General features: G+C 44.0%; 1 protein-coding gene across 1 annotated transcript in view; it reads left to right on the top strand.

Annotated features, from left to right (window-relative positions):
* LOC137643131 (carboxypeptidase D-like) overlaps positions 1-12,693 on the top strand; it is a 589,663-nt gene that overhangs the window by 364,981 nt on the left and 211,989 nt on the right. The window lies entirely within an intron of this gene.

The following is a 12,693-nucleotide window of genomic DNA, read 5'->3' as shown; positions in this document are numbered from 1 at the left end:
ATTATTGGCCTTGATTTTAGTGCTGACTTTGACCATGTTAATCATGAGGCCCTTTTTTTCAAACTCAAATATGTAGGAGTGGGTGAGTCTTTTCTTAGCATCATTGTTGAATTTTTAAGTAATAGATTGCAAAGAGTTGTTGATGGACACCATATTGAGTATAGGAATATGTTATCTGGTGTTCCTCAGGCTTATATTTCATGCTATATAACACATGACATGTAGTTTGGCCTAGAAGACAAGCTTGTTGCATATGCAAATTATGCTAATCTCTTTGTATCAATTCCATCTCCTGAATGTAGATCTGGGGTTGCTGAATCCCGTAATAGAGATCTAGCTAAAATCAGTTCATGATGCAAATAATGGGGCATAAAGTTAAATCCTAACAAAACTCAAAGTATGATTGTGAGTAGGTTGAGGACAGTGGTTCTTGAACATCTGGATCTCACCATAGATAATTGTTCTTTAACTCTGTAGGACTCTCTAAAATTTTAGGTGTAATTTTCATTAGCAAATTTACTTTTGAGAAACACATTAGGTCTGTCCCTTCTTCAATTGCACAAAAAATTGGCATATTGAGAAAGTCTTGTAAGATTTTCAGTGATCAATCTATTCTGAAGAAATGTTTATATTCTTTTATTCTACTGTACCTTGTTTTGAGTATTGTTCTCCTGTCTGGTCTTCAGCTGATTAATCCCATCTTACTTTGTTGAACAGGAATTTACAGTATATTAGATTTCTTATTCCTGCTGTAGATGTCGTTCAATTAGTTTGTTATGCATGTTGCATAAGATTTTTTATAATTTTGACCATAATTTACAGTTAGATCTTCCCGTACAGTACCATCCTGTTCGTAACACTAGGTATGCAGTTAATTGTATGAGTCATGCCCTCGCTATCATGAGGCTTGATACTGCACAGTTTTCCTGAAGTTTTATTCCAGTTGTGACAATGTTGTGGAATGATCTTCCTTATCTAGTAGTTGAACTGGTAGAACTTCAAAAGTTAAAACTTGCAACAAGTGTTTTCATGTTGAACAGGCTAACATAAGTTTCTTTTTATTCTATAAATGAAAGATCTGTTTTAATGTTGTTACTGTTCTTAAAATATTTTATTTTAATTGTGCATTCTCAAAGAGTATTTCTGGGCTCTGACCTGTGCCACCCAGTGAAATGCTCCTTTTACATCATTTCTAAGGTAATAACTGCTATGAATTTACCAGAGAAAAAATTGTATAGGAATGCTAGGTTGAACCCAGCTCGCTCACCTAATAAGGTGTCGTTATAAATAACTGGGGCGTGATAAATCACAACCAGAGGTCTCGCACCATTTAGATAACTCCTGTCAACATCCCCGAACAGCGAGGAGCCGTTCAACAACCCAACTCCAATCGCTACTATGAACGAGCCCACCCACGCTAGTGACTCCACTCCTTTTCATAGCACCTGCTTGAAAGCTGTTATCCTTTTGTGGTGTGTGTTTTCCTTTGGTTTACCCAGGATTTATCCCAGGATGTCGGATTCTACTGTTACTCCACCTAAGTTAAGTACCAGATCTATGAGTTTTGAGTGTTTGGGGGTAGTCTTGCCCTTGGTTTTTAATTATCTCAGTTTTTATATTACGCGACCCCGCGTTGGGTCCGTCATGCTGGCTGGCTACCTCCTCTCTCTCTCTCTCTCGTTCTTGACGCTTAGCATCAGTCTTCTATACTGATTGTTTCTCGTCCTGAACTTTCTGGGTTTCCACGGTTCACACCCCGTGTTATTTTACGCTATGGTATTTGTCTGTTATTATATTAACAGCTAGTTATGATATTACGATATCTTGTTCATTAGGTTTGCATGCCTGGTCGCCTTCGGGCGTTACTAGTTTTACTTCGTTTACGTTTCACGTTCGTAGTAGCGATCATATTAGCGTATACATTATTTTACTAGTATTCTAGTTCGTTGGGCTTTCGCGAGGCAGTTATTATTTTATGTTTGTTGTCGGCACCTCACCGACATCTTGTTTTGTTGGCAGCCCTGCCTAGCTCGGTCTCTCCCGCGCTGTTAGGCTTGGTCTTCTCCTACCTCTCCATTTGTCCCTTCGGGTTATTTTACGTTTATTATTGTTATTATCCAGCATGCCTCCCTTTTTCATATTGCTATATCAGTGATATTATTATTATTCAGTTTATTATCCTAGTCTTTCCGCGTGATCTCAGTCATGGGTCTCAGTTCAGGTTGGTACACCTGTTCTTCTGCCCCTCCCGTTAGCCTCCTCATCCCCCCCCCCTCAGCCCCGACACCCCCACCTCAGGGATGTCTTCACTCACTCTCTTATGGAGGCTCGGAATCAGCCGTGTTTCATATCCCCTCGGGGATGTTGACACTGATTATCACTTTGTTCCATCCTGGGCGGATTCTGTTCGTGTGTGATGCTTGTTATACATTATTGTTCATATTCCCGTACCATTCCGTTGCTGTTTTTCCCCACCGTCCGATTGGCCATCGGTAGGCGGGTGGGATCCGGTTCGGTCTGGGTTTTTACATCGTGTATATTCATATTTATACACTTTTTATTCCTGCTACTCCACCCGGTCCCTCACCTCACGAACCCATTACAGATCCCTCCCTTTCCCCCTCATCATATGGTGTTCCGCACTCCACGGACTCCACATACATTATTATTCCTTACGGGATCTCAGGACGTAGTCTTCGTTTATTCCCATGTCGAGTTCGATTAATTCCTTGTGTCATCGATGGGTTTATTCCTCGACTCCCCTATCCGCCTTCTCCGGTAGGCTTTCATAAGCCCTGGGCTCTCTCATTTGTCTCCCCGGAGCCAGCGTGACCTTATCCACTTGGATTAATCTCATTATATATTCATACATATCTATATATATCCCCTGATCTCGACTCCCCCCCGGGTATGATCATGATTACGGTTTGACTTATTCTTATCTATATTATTTTTAATTCTATTTTTATTATTTTACAAGCTCCACTACAGCAGTGTATTCTAAGCTCCCGGAGCCTCCGGGCTCCTCCAGCTTACTCACGGGATACTCATGTATCTTTTATTTTACAGGCGGTACGCTGTTCCATGAAGGTATGCGCGGCGGTCATTAGCCAGCCCTGCGGCCACAACGTGTGTCGCTCTCATGCCCATTGTGCTGTCCTGGTGGATGACCTCACTGTTTGGCATCCGGACAACTGTGTAGTATGCTACAAGCTAGCCTCCACCTTAACCTCTGAATCGGTAAGTGTATCTTCTTAGCCGTTCTTTATAGACTTGGTAAGTGGAGTTACAATTAATTACAATTAATTAATTTCAATTGCATCATTTTGCTCCTCGCATGGTCTCTAGGGCCTCGTGTTCGGAGGTCCCTGGTCCCCTCCTTTTTCTTCGGCATGATTCCCTTTCCTTCACTAATGACCTGTTCTCTTTCAGAGCTCCGAGCCTGCTAAGACTTTGGCTCTAGCAACCCTCAAGGTCTGGATTGGCGGATTTGCTCGGAATGTAAAGGCTAAGCAACCTTATATTTTATCGGAACAATACCACATGCCAAAACATCTGCTGCGGTCCCCAAGGAGTTGGCGGACCCCATCATAGAAAGTATTGAGTCCCTGCTTTTAGCCCCGGACCAAGGAGAGACGAGCGGGACAATAACGGAAGACGTCGCAACCCTTAATCTCGACGTCGAACCCATGGTTCTTGAGGAACCCGACACAGGTAGGGAGATAGGTGAGTCAGGTGGGTCCCGGGCTGAGATTCCTCTCCTCAGCCCGACTTTCTCTTCTACTTCGAACCAATCTTCCTTTCAAGGTTTTCCAGGGACTTCCGGTGCTGATCTCAAGCTCCGGTCTGTGATCCCCAAGGTTAAGGCTCACCGCAAGCCTTTACATAAGACCCACAAGTCTTCGAAGTCATCGAGGTCGTCCAAATCTTCCTCCACTAGAGTCCCCAAAGACTCCGTCGCCATACCCTCGACTTCTCAAGGACCGGTCTCCGGTTCGATATCTGTTTCCCCTCCGGCGGAACCATTTAACCCGACGGATTTCTCAGAGAAGCTGTTTTCTCGCTTCGAGGCGATGTTATCGTCTCATACTCAGCAAACCATCGTAATTCTTCAAAAACAGCAAGAAAGGGTTGCTAATGTTGAGAACCTAGTCCAGGGTCTCATGCATTCAGGGCTGCCACAACAGCAGCAATATGCCATCCCCGAAGCCTCTAAGCTTCTACTCTTTACTAAGAGTAACCCCTGGAGGTTAGCTCTACATGCCCCCTTTTCGGATGGCATGTTGTCCATTGAAGGTTTCAGAACTCGACCGATTGAGGACTTCGAGTTTTACCCACCGGGTCTGCAATTTCCTTTTCCCAGCTTCGCTTGCTTGACTAATGAGGCTCTGATCCACCTAGATAAAGTCCCTAAGGAGACTGTGATCTTCCCCAAGGAAGAGGCCCAGTCTGTTTTGGTCTGCGCCTTCAACGAGTGGGATTGTGTGAACACAATGATCACACCCCATAAGAACTCATATACTATGTTTGTAATAGACGAACATACCCCTACTCCATGCACAACCAAGATCATGGAAATAGCCTATCAGGCTTCCAAGGAAGAGAAGCCCTTACCCCAGCTGCGGGAGACGGAATTGACTTCCCTTCTCTTCCCTGGTGACCATGAGTGCTGGCGGAACGCTCCATCTACCTTTTCGGTAGGAAAACTGAGCCCGGACTGTGCTTCGACGCAGTTCAGTGAACGCCTCCCCAAGCTACCGGAGTCCCTAATCAAAATAGAGTTTGAGACCCGGTGTAGGCTCAGTAGATCCATTAATTCTACTGCTCGATCAGAGATGACCGTTGCCACTTACGACGAGGAACCTATCTTTAAGGTTCTCTCGAAGTCACTTCTGCAGACCTTATTGATCGACGCATATGACTTCCATAACGCCAGATTCCGTTGCCGACGTCATGTATTGTCGGATGAACCTAATAGGCTCATCAAAACCCCGGTTTGGGATCCGGACCTCTTCCCGCAGGATATGGTTAACACTGTCCTCAGCGAGGCAGCTCGATTTAACCAAAGCCTCAAGGTTATGTGGGGTCTAGTTCCCAAAAGGAAATATGAGTCTCCCAGTGCTCCAGTTCATGGCAGGAAGAGGTTGAGGCCCTTCCACTCCTCACAATTCAGACAGCCTCTTCAGGTAGTGCAACCTGTCCCAGTCCAGTCTGTCCCTGTTTCACAGGGCTCCCAGCCTTCTACCTCTAAGGGCCAACCCCAACAGCAGTATGTGTTGGTTCCTCAGACACAAGTCGCATCGAATTCGTTTGCTTCCTCCCCCGCCTTCAACCCCACTTATGAATCTCAAGGCTCTTTCCAAGGTTACCAGCGCCACAGAGGCTCCAGAGGTGCCTTTCGTAACCGAGGTAGCGGAAGGGGTTCCCACCGAGGCAAGACTTTCCACGGAGGCAGAGGTGGCAAATCTTCATCAAGCCATTGAGAAGTTGCAGGTAGGAGGGAGACTATACAAATTTCGGGACCACTGGAAGTTCAGCAACTGGGCTTCCAGCATAATCTCCAAAGGTCTGGGGTGGAGCTGGCTATAGGGACCCCTTCCACCAAACAGTTTCTACCAACTCCCGACAGAAGAGCTACGTTCATTTACAAAGGATCTGTTGCAAAAGAACACAATCCAAAGCATGCGTCGCTTAAAATTTCAGGGTCGCTTATTCAGCGTGCCAAAGAAAGGCTCAGACAAACGAAGGGTAATCCTGGACCTGTCTCGTCTAAAGTCCTTCGTTCGTTGCGAAAAATTCCACATGCTTACCGTCTCGCAGGTGCGGACCCTACTTCCCCGTGGGGCCGTCACCACCTCCATCGATCTTACAGATGCCTACTATCACGTTCCAATTGCAAGGCATTTTCGCCCCTTCCTAGGCTTCAAGCTGGGCAAACAAGCCTATGCTTTCAAGGTGATGCCATTCGGGCTCAACATAGCGCCCAGAATCTTCACCAAACTAGCCGAGACGGTGATTCAAGAACTTCGAACCCAAGGGATTCGAGTAGTGGCTTAACTCGACGATTGGCTGATCTGGTCGAACAACGTCCGGAACTGCCACTCGGCGACGAACAAGGCCCTCTCTTTCCTTCGACGTCTAGGATTTCAGGTCAACCTCGAGAAATCCCGCCTGGTCTCGGAGACCAAGTTTCAGTGGCTGGGGCTACAATAAGACCTCAATTCCCATACATTGTGCCTGCCCAAAGCCAAAAGGAAGGAAATAGCGAGGAACACGAAACAGTTTCTCAGAGACAAGTTGACATCCAGACGGAACCAGGAAAGAATACTAGGTTCCTTACAGTTCGCCTCCGTCACGGACATCGTCCTAAAGTCCAAACTAAAGGACATAAACAGAGTGTGGCGTTCCAGAGCAACGAAGAAACGTCGAGACAGGCGAGCTCGCCTTCCCCCAATCCTGAGGAAAAGTCTGCAGCCTTGGACGAAGGTCAAGAACCTTTCCAAGTCAGTTCCCTTGCAATATCCTGCCCCGGGACTCGTCGTTCACACAGACGAGGCGTCTGTGTGAACGACGGTGGGGGGGTTACTCTCAACACAAGAAAGTCCAAGGGTTGTGGTCTCTGATATTTCAACAAATGCACATAAATGTCCTAGAGGCCATGGCAGTCTTGCTTACCCTAAAACGTCTCAGCCCAGCCAGGAATCTCCATATCAGACTGGTCCTCGACAGCGCAGTCATAGTTCACTGCATCAACAGAGGAGGCTCCAGGTCAGCCCACATAAATCACGTCATGCTGGCGATTTTCTCCATGGCAACATCATACAAGTAGCATCTGTCAGCAGTCCACCTGGCGGGAGTCCGGAATGTAGTGGCGGACGCACTTTCCCGGACGACTCCGTTAGACTCGGAATGGTCATTGGACAATCGATCCTTCCAATGGATCTCATCTCAGGTCCCGGGTCTCCTGGTGGATCTGTTTGTGACAGAGTCCAATCGCAAACTAAAATGTTATGTAGCCCCCAACCTGGACCCTCAGGCTTATGCCATGGACGCTATGTCAATAGACTGGAACACTTGGAAGACGATTTATCTGTTTCCTCCAATAAATCTCCTGCTGAAAGTACTGCACAAGCTCAGATCTTTCAAGGGCCGAGTGGCTCTGATAGCCCCAACTGGCCCAAAAGCAACTGGTTCCCCTTGTTACTAGAGCTAGGTCGCCGCTCCCGGTAGATACCCAATCCTGTTCTAACACAAGTAGTACAAACGCACAATGTGTTAGCTTCCTCAAGGATTCTGAATACCCTAACTTTATGGACTTCATGAAGTTCGCAGCTCAAAATGGTGCAAACATCGACCCTCTGAATACCCTATTCTTGGAATCAGACAAAAGAGAATCCACTCTTCGTCAGTATGACTCAGCCGTCAAAAAACTGGCAAAGTTTTTGAAAGACTCACAAGTTGAGAACATGACGATAAACCTGACTGTGACATTCTTTAGAACTCTCTTTGAATCGGGCCTAGCAGCCAACACGATTACCACGATCAAATCAGCCTTGAAAAAGATCTTCCATGTCGGTTTTGACATTGACCTGACGGATTCATACTTCTCTTCCATCCCAAGAGCTTGTGCCAGACTGAAACCATCAACTCTCCCTAGCGCAGTTTCTTGGTTCTTGAACGATGTCCTGAAGTTAGCCTCTGACACTTTGAATGAATCTTGTAACTATATGGCATTGTTAAGAAAGACACTTTTTCTTTTGAGCCTCGCCTCTGGCTCTAGAATCTCAGAATTGTCGGCCCTGTCTAGAGACCCAGGTCATATCGAGTTTCTCCCTTCGGGTGAGGTCCTTCTCTCCCCTAACAAAGTATTCTTGGCTAAAAATGAGGACCCCCAAAACAGGTGGTCTCCCTGGAAGATTGTTCCACTTCCTCGGGATAAATCCATGTGTCCAGTTACCACCGTGAAATCCTACTTAAGTAGAACTTCCACTACTTCCACAGGGCCCTTATTTATTAGAGAGAATGGAGGAACTATTACCCTTAAAGGAATTAGACTACAAATTCTTTATTTTATTAAACAAGCTAATCCTGAGTCATTCCCACACGTCCCCCCTCAGATGCTGAAGCCTTGATGAGGATGGGGGGCTTAGGGACTAGCAGTTGGGCTCTAATGAACAATGGGAACTACTTCCCCACTGGACCTCGGTGCCCAACTGTTGATCCAACTAAATTAGTCAGCACTTTCTCTCCGTTCTTTTGATTACTTCTTATTTTCTCCCATCTCTTCCTCTTGGGGATGAACTTGTTGACGACTTTAGCTTGTACGACTTAGGTTTTGACTGCTGCTTTGGATTTGGCGCAGGGTGGGATGGATGTCATACCATCTCAACCTGTACAAATTTAGACGCCATCACCCTCTGGCAGACCCCATTGGGTGCAGACTAAGTCTGTTAAGAGTCGGGCTCCAATGATCCGGTTTTAAGTCACCCATATTTGCGGGTAATGGGTGACGCTAGGCATTGGAGTCGTCGGTGGGAGGGGCTAACTACCCCCACTGACCAGTGTACGCCCACCTTAAGAGAGACAGCCCCTCTCTAATAGAGGACTGGTCCCCGCTGAAGCCTCTTCTCGTGTTGGGCCACATGGGATAGGAGGACTGAAATCCTCTGATAAGAGGGGGATAACCCGGCTTGCTTCTACTCCAAAAACTAACCCCTCTGTTGACGACCCGGAAACTCTAAAGGACCATGCTACTTATGTTCAAAAACAAAGTAATTTGGGTGACATGGAGAATTTGCGAATCCTTCACATCACTCAGATCCCCATTGAAACCAATTACGATGTTCTATATAAATTATTTCAATGTTATGGTCACATCAGGGAAATTAGAATGAGGCTTGAAGGTGACAAATGGGATTCATGGATATCATTTGATAACCATGATGAAGCATTCAAAGCTATCAATGATATCATAAATATTAAAATCAGTAATTTGAATTTCAAGGGTGCTCTTTGCGATCGGGTACCTAAGAATCTGGATGTATATAGGCCTGCAGATTGGATTGATAAAAGTATAGAGGTAGTTGTACCTTCCCAGAGAAAGCCAAAACCACCAAAGTGGCTTGTTGCTCAATCAAAAGGGAGTACTGGAAATTATTTCAAAATATGTAAATTTCTTCAAAAGAAAGTAGGTACTATCGCACCAGGAGATATATCTCGGTTTGGAAAGAACAGTTTCCTAATAAGTGCCAAATCAGAAACTCAATCGGTTATACTTTCCAATTTAAATACAGATAACGAAGACATAAAGCTGGATGTGAAACCCCATCTAAACTTCAGTTATGGAAGGGGAGTAGTTTTTAATAGAGACTTATATGAATTCACAGAAGAGGAGATATTGGCCATGTGTCCTTTAACTGTGTGGAAAGTGCATAAAGTCCCTGGAATGTCAATGATTATCCTGACTTTCCAGGATGCTGATGTGCCTTTCCACATTTACATAGAGAATGAACAAATTAAAGTGCGAACTTTTAAGCAGAAGCCGCTGCAATGTTTTAATTGTTTTAGATATGGGCATCCATCTAAAGTATGTAAGAATGATAAAATGTGTAGTACATGCTCTAATGTTTACCATGGAGACTGTACACTAGAGGCCAATTGTATAAACTGCAATTTGAATCACAAATCTACGGATAGGAACTGCCAGCAATATAAATTAGAAGAGGCTGCTCTCAGTAAATCCAGTATTGAACACATAAGTGTGGGGCATGCCAAGAGACTATTGAGTAAATCAGCAAGTTATGCAAAAGTATTGAAATCGGGAGAAAAAATGAGGCAGGAGACATCCAGCCCACCTAATACTGCCTCTATTCCCCAGAAAAGAAATTTGTCATCTTCTGATAGAATTCTAGAGGATAAGGCAAGAATATCACGTAAGACCTTTCTCACCTCCAGTAAACCTTTGTCCCCCACTACAAAGGATAATACTAACCTCTCTCAGGCTATATCTTTGCCTGATTTGATGGAGGTTCCACATGAAACAGAATTATCAGGTGCGCCTGTAGTGGGGAAAACATCAAAACCTAATAAATCACCACCTGTCAATAGGAAAAGAGAGAGACCTCCATCTCTCTCACCCCCATCCATTAAAAACACCAAAGTTATGACATCAAATAGATATGATGTTTTGCCTGTTGATATTTCAGATCAACAGGAAAACTTCTTGAATCAATCAAAAATTCAAGTTGAGGTCCACCATCCCCCACAAGAATTAGGTAACAACAACACTGAAAAGGCCAATATAAAACCTAATTTATCAAGACCCAAACTTAAAAAGCCTACAGAAAATATTGTCAAATCAAAAACTGTCAATGGGAAGACCTCATCAAAGATGTCTTCCAGAAAATAATACATAGTTTTTTCATCCATTTTGCAATGGAATTGTCAGGGTTTGAGGGCCAAATATGAAGAACTTAAGCTCTTAATTCACGAGCATTCCCCCATAATTGTATGTCTCCAGGAGAGCAAGCTTGATGCTAATACCCCTTGTCCTCGCGAATATATTAGTTATAGGACACCTTATGATCACGGAGTAGGGAGCCATGGCGGAAGTCTCATGTACATTCATCGAGATGTTCCCCAAATACCTATATCTATACGTACAACCCTGCTGGCAGTTGTTGTACAAATTGATATAGGGAGAAAATATACAATATGCTCTCTGTACTTACCTCCAAATGACAATATTTTATATGATGATTTAGCAGAGGTCATTCAACAACTCCCTCAACCTTTTCTTTTAATGGGAGATATGAATGGTAGACATCCTTTATGGGGTGATGTTTTGGCCAACACAAGGGGCAATATTATCTCATCAATTGTGGAGAATGAGGATGTGGGACTCCTTAATACAGGAGAGACCAAACACTTCCATGTTCAGACAGGTACTTTTTCATGCATTGACCTTTCAATTGCAAGCTCTAACTGCCTTCTTGATTTTGATTGGAGGACATTAGACGATTGGCATACTAGTGATCATGCACCAATCATTATAAACACCAACAAGGGTCCGCTTTTGCAAAGATTGCCACGTTGGAATCTAGACAAGGCAGACTGGGTTAAATTTTGTGAGCTAAGTGAAATCGAAGGGAGAGCAGAACAGTTTGAAAGTGTTGATGATGCCATAGACCTACTGAATGGAACTCTTCATACAGCAGGAGTCAATTCAATTCCCAAAACAACAGGGTTATTCAAACGATGACCAGTCCCGTGGTGGTCTTCAGAACTAACTGCACTCCACAGAGCCACAAGAAGATCTCTAACACGATTGCGTAGACGCAGAACTGATGAGAATTTGATTATGTACGAGAAATGTAGAGCACAGTTCCGTCGTGCCATGAAAGAAGCAAGGCGCCAGTCATGGATGTCTTTTGTTTCCTCCATTAACAGTAGAACACCACCATCTTCTGTGTGGAGGAAAGTAAAAAAGATAGCTGGCAAATTCACCCGCAACCCACCACCAGTGTTGAGGGTGAATGGCCAGTATGTAACTGAAGCAAATGAAGTTAGCAGTGCCCTGGCTAATCATTTTTCAAATGTATCCAGCAAGTGTGAAGGAGCTCCTAGTCACCAGTATAGGAGCACTGAAGAAAAGAACATTTTAAATTTTGCAACGTGAAGGGAAGAGTCGTATCATTCTCCTTTCACTGAAAGAGAATTTGATTCCGCACTTGCTCATTGCAATGATACAGCCCCTGGACCCGATGGAATTCCATATGCAATGATTAAACATGTACATTTTAATACAAAGCTATTTATTTTAAGTATTATTAATAGAATATGGCATGATCATAGTTACCCAAGTGTTTGGGAACCAGCCATTATTTTAGCCTTTTTAAAACCCGGTAAAGACAAGTTTTTAGCAGCAAACTATCGTCCTATTGCATTGACATCTTGTTTATGTAAAATCATGGAGAAGATGGTCAATGCAAGGCTGATATGGTACCTTGAAAAGAAAGGTATTTTATCACCGATTCAATGTGGATTCAGAAAAATGCACTCAACGACTGATGTGTTGATACGACTTGAGTCTTCTATTTGTGAAGCCTTTGCTTCCAAACAGCACCATGTTACAATATTTTTTGACCTTGAAAAGGCATATGATACCACATGGAGATATGGTATTCTTAAGACCATTCATGAATTGGGATTGAGAGGAGAGCTGCCACTATTTATTCAGGCATTTCTTTCACGTAGAGTTTTTCAAGTGAAAGTGGGGGAAACTCTGTCAGAGAGTAAGTGCCAGGAAGAAGGAGTTCCTCAGGGTAGTGTGCTGAGTGTAACCCTTTTTGCACAGCAATTAATGGGATATCCGCAGCCATTCCCCAGGATGTTCTCTCAACATTATTTGTGGATGATCTCTCAATATCATTTGCTGGAGCCAGAATGGCAACGGTTGAGAGAAAACTACAGCTCTCAATTGACAAAATTATCCAGTTGGCCGATATGAATGGATTTAAGTTCTCAACAAGTAAAACTACTATTGTACATTTCTCTTGTATAAGGGGAGCACATCCAGACCCAGATATATACATTAAAGGTCAACGGATCCCATGTGTATCGGAAACCAAATTTTTAGGTTTGATGTTTGACTGTAGACTTACATGGGTTTCTCACCTAAAAGCGCTAAAAGCT

This window comes from Palaemon carinicauda, chromosome 6 (genome assembly GCF_036898095.1).
Source record: "Palaemon carinicauda isolate YSFRI2023 chromosome 6, ASM3689809v2, whole genome shotgun sequence".
Taxonomy (NCBI): domain Eukaryota; kingdom Metazoa; phylum Arthropoda; class Malacostraca; order Decapoda; family Palaemonidae; genus Palaemon; species Palaemon carinicauda.
Note: the sequence above shows the minus strand (reverse complement) of the source record. Positions and strands in the feature narration are given on the sequence as shown.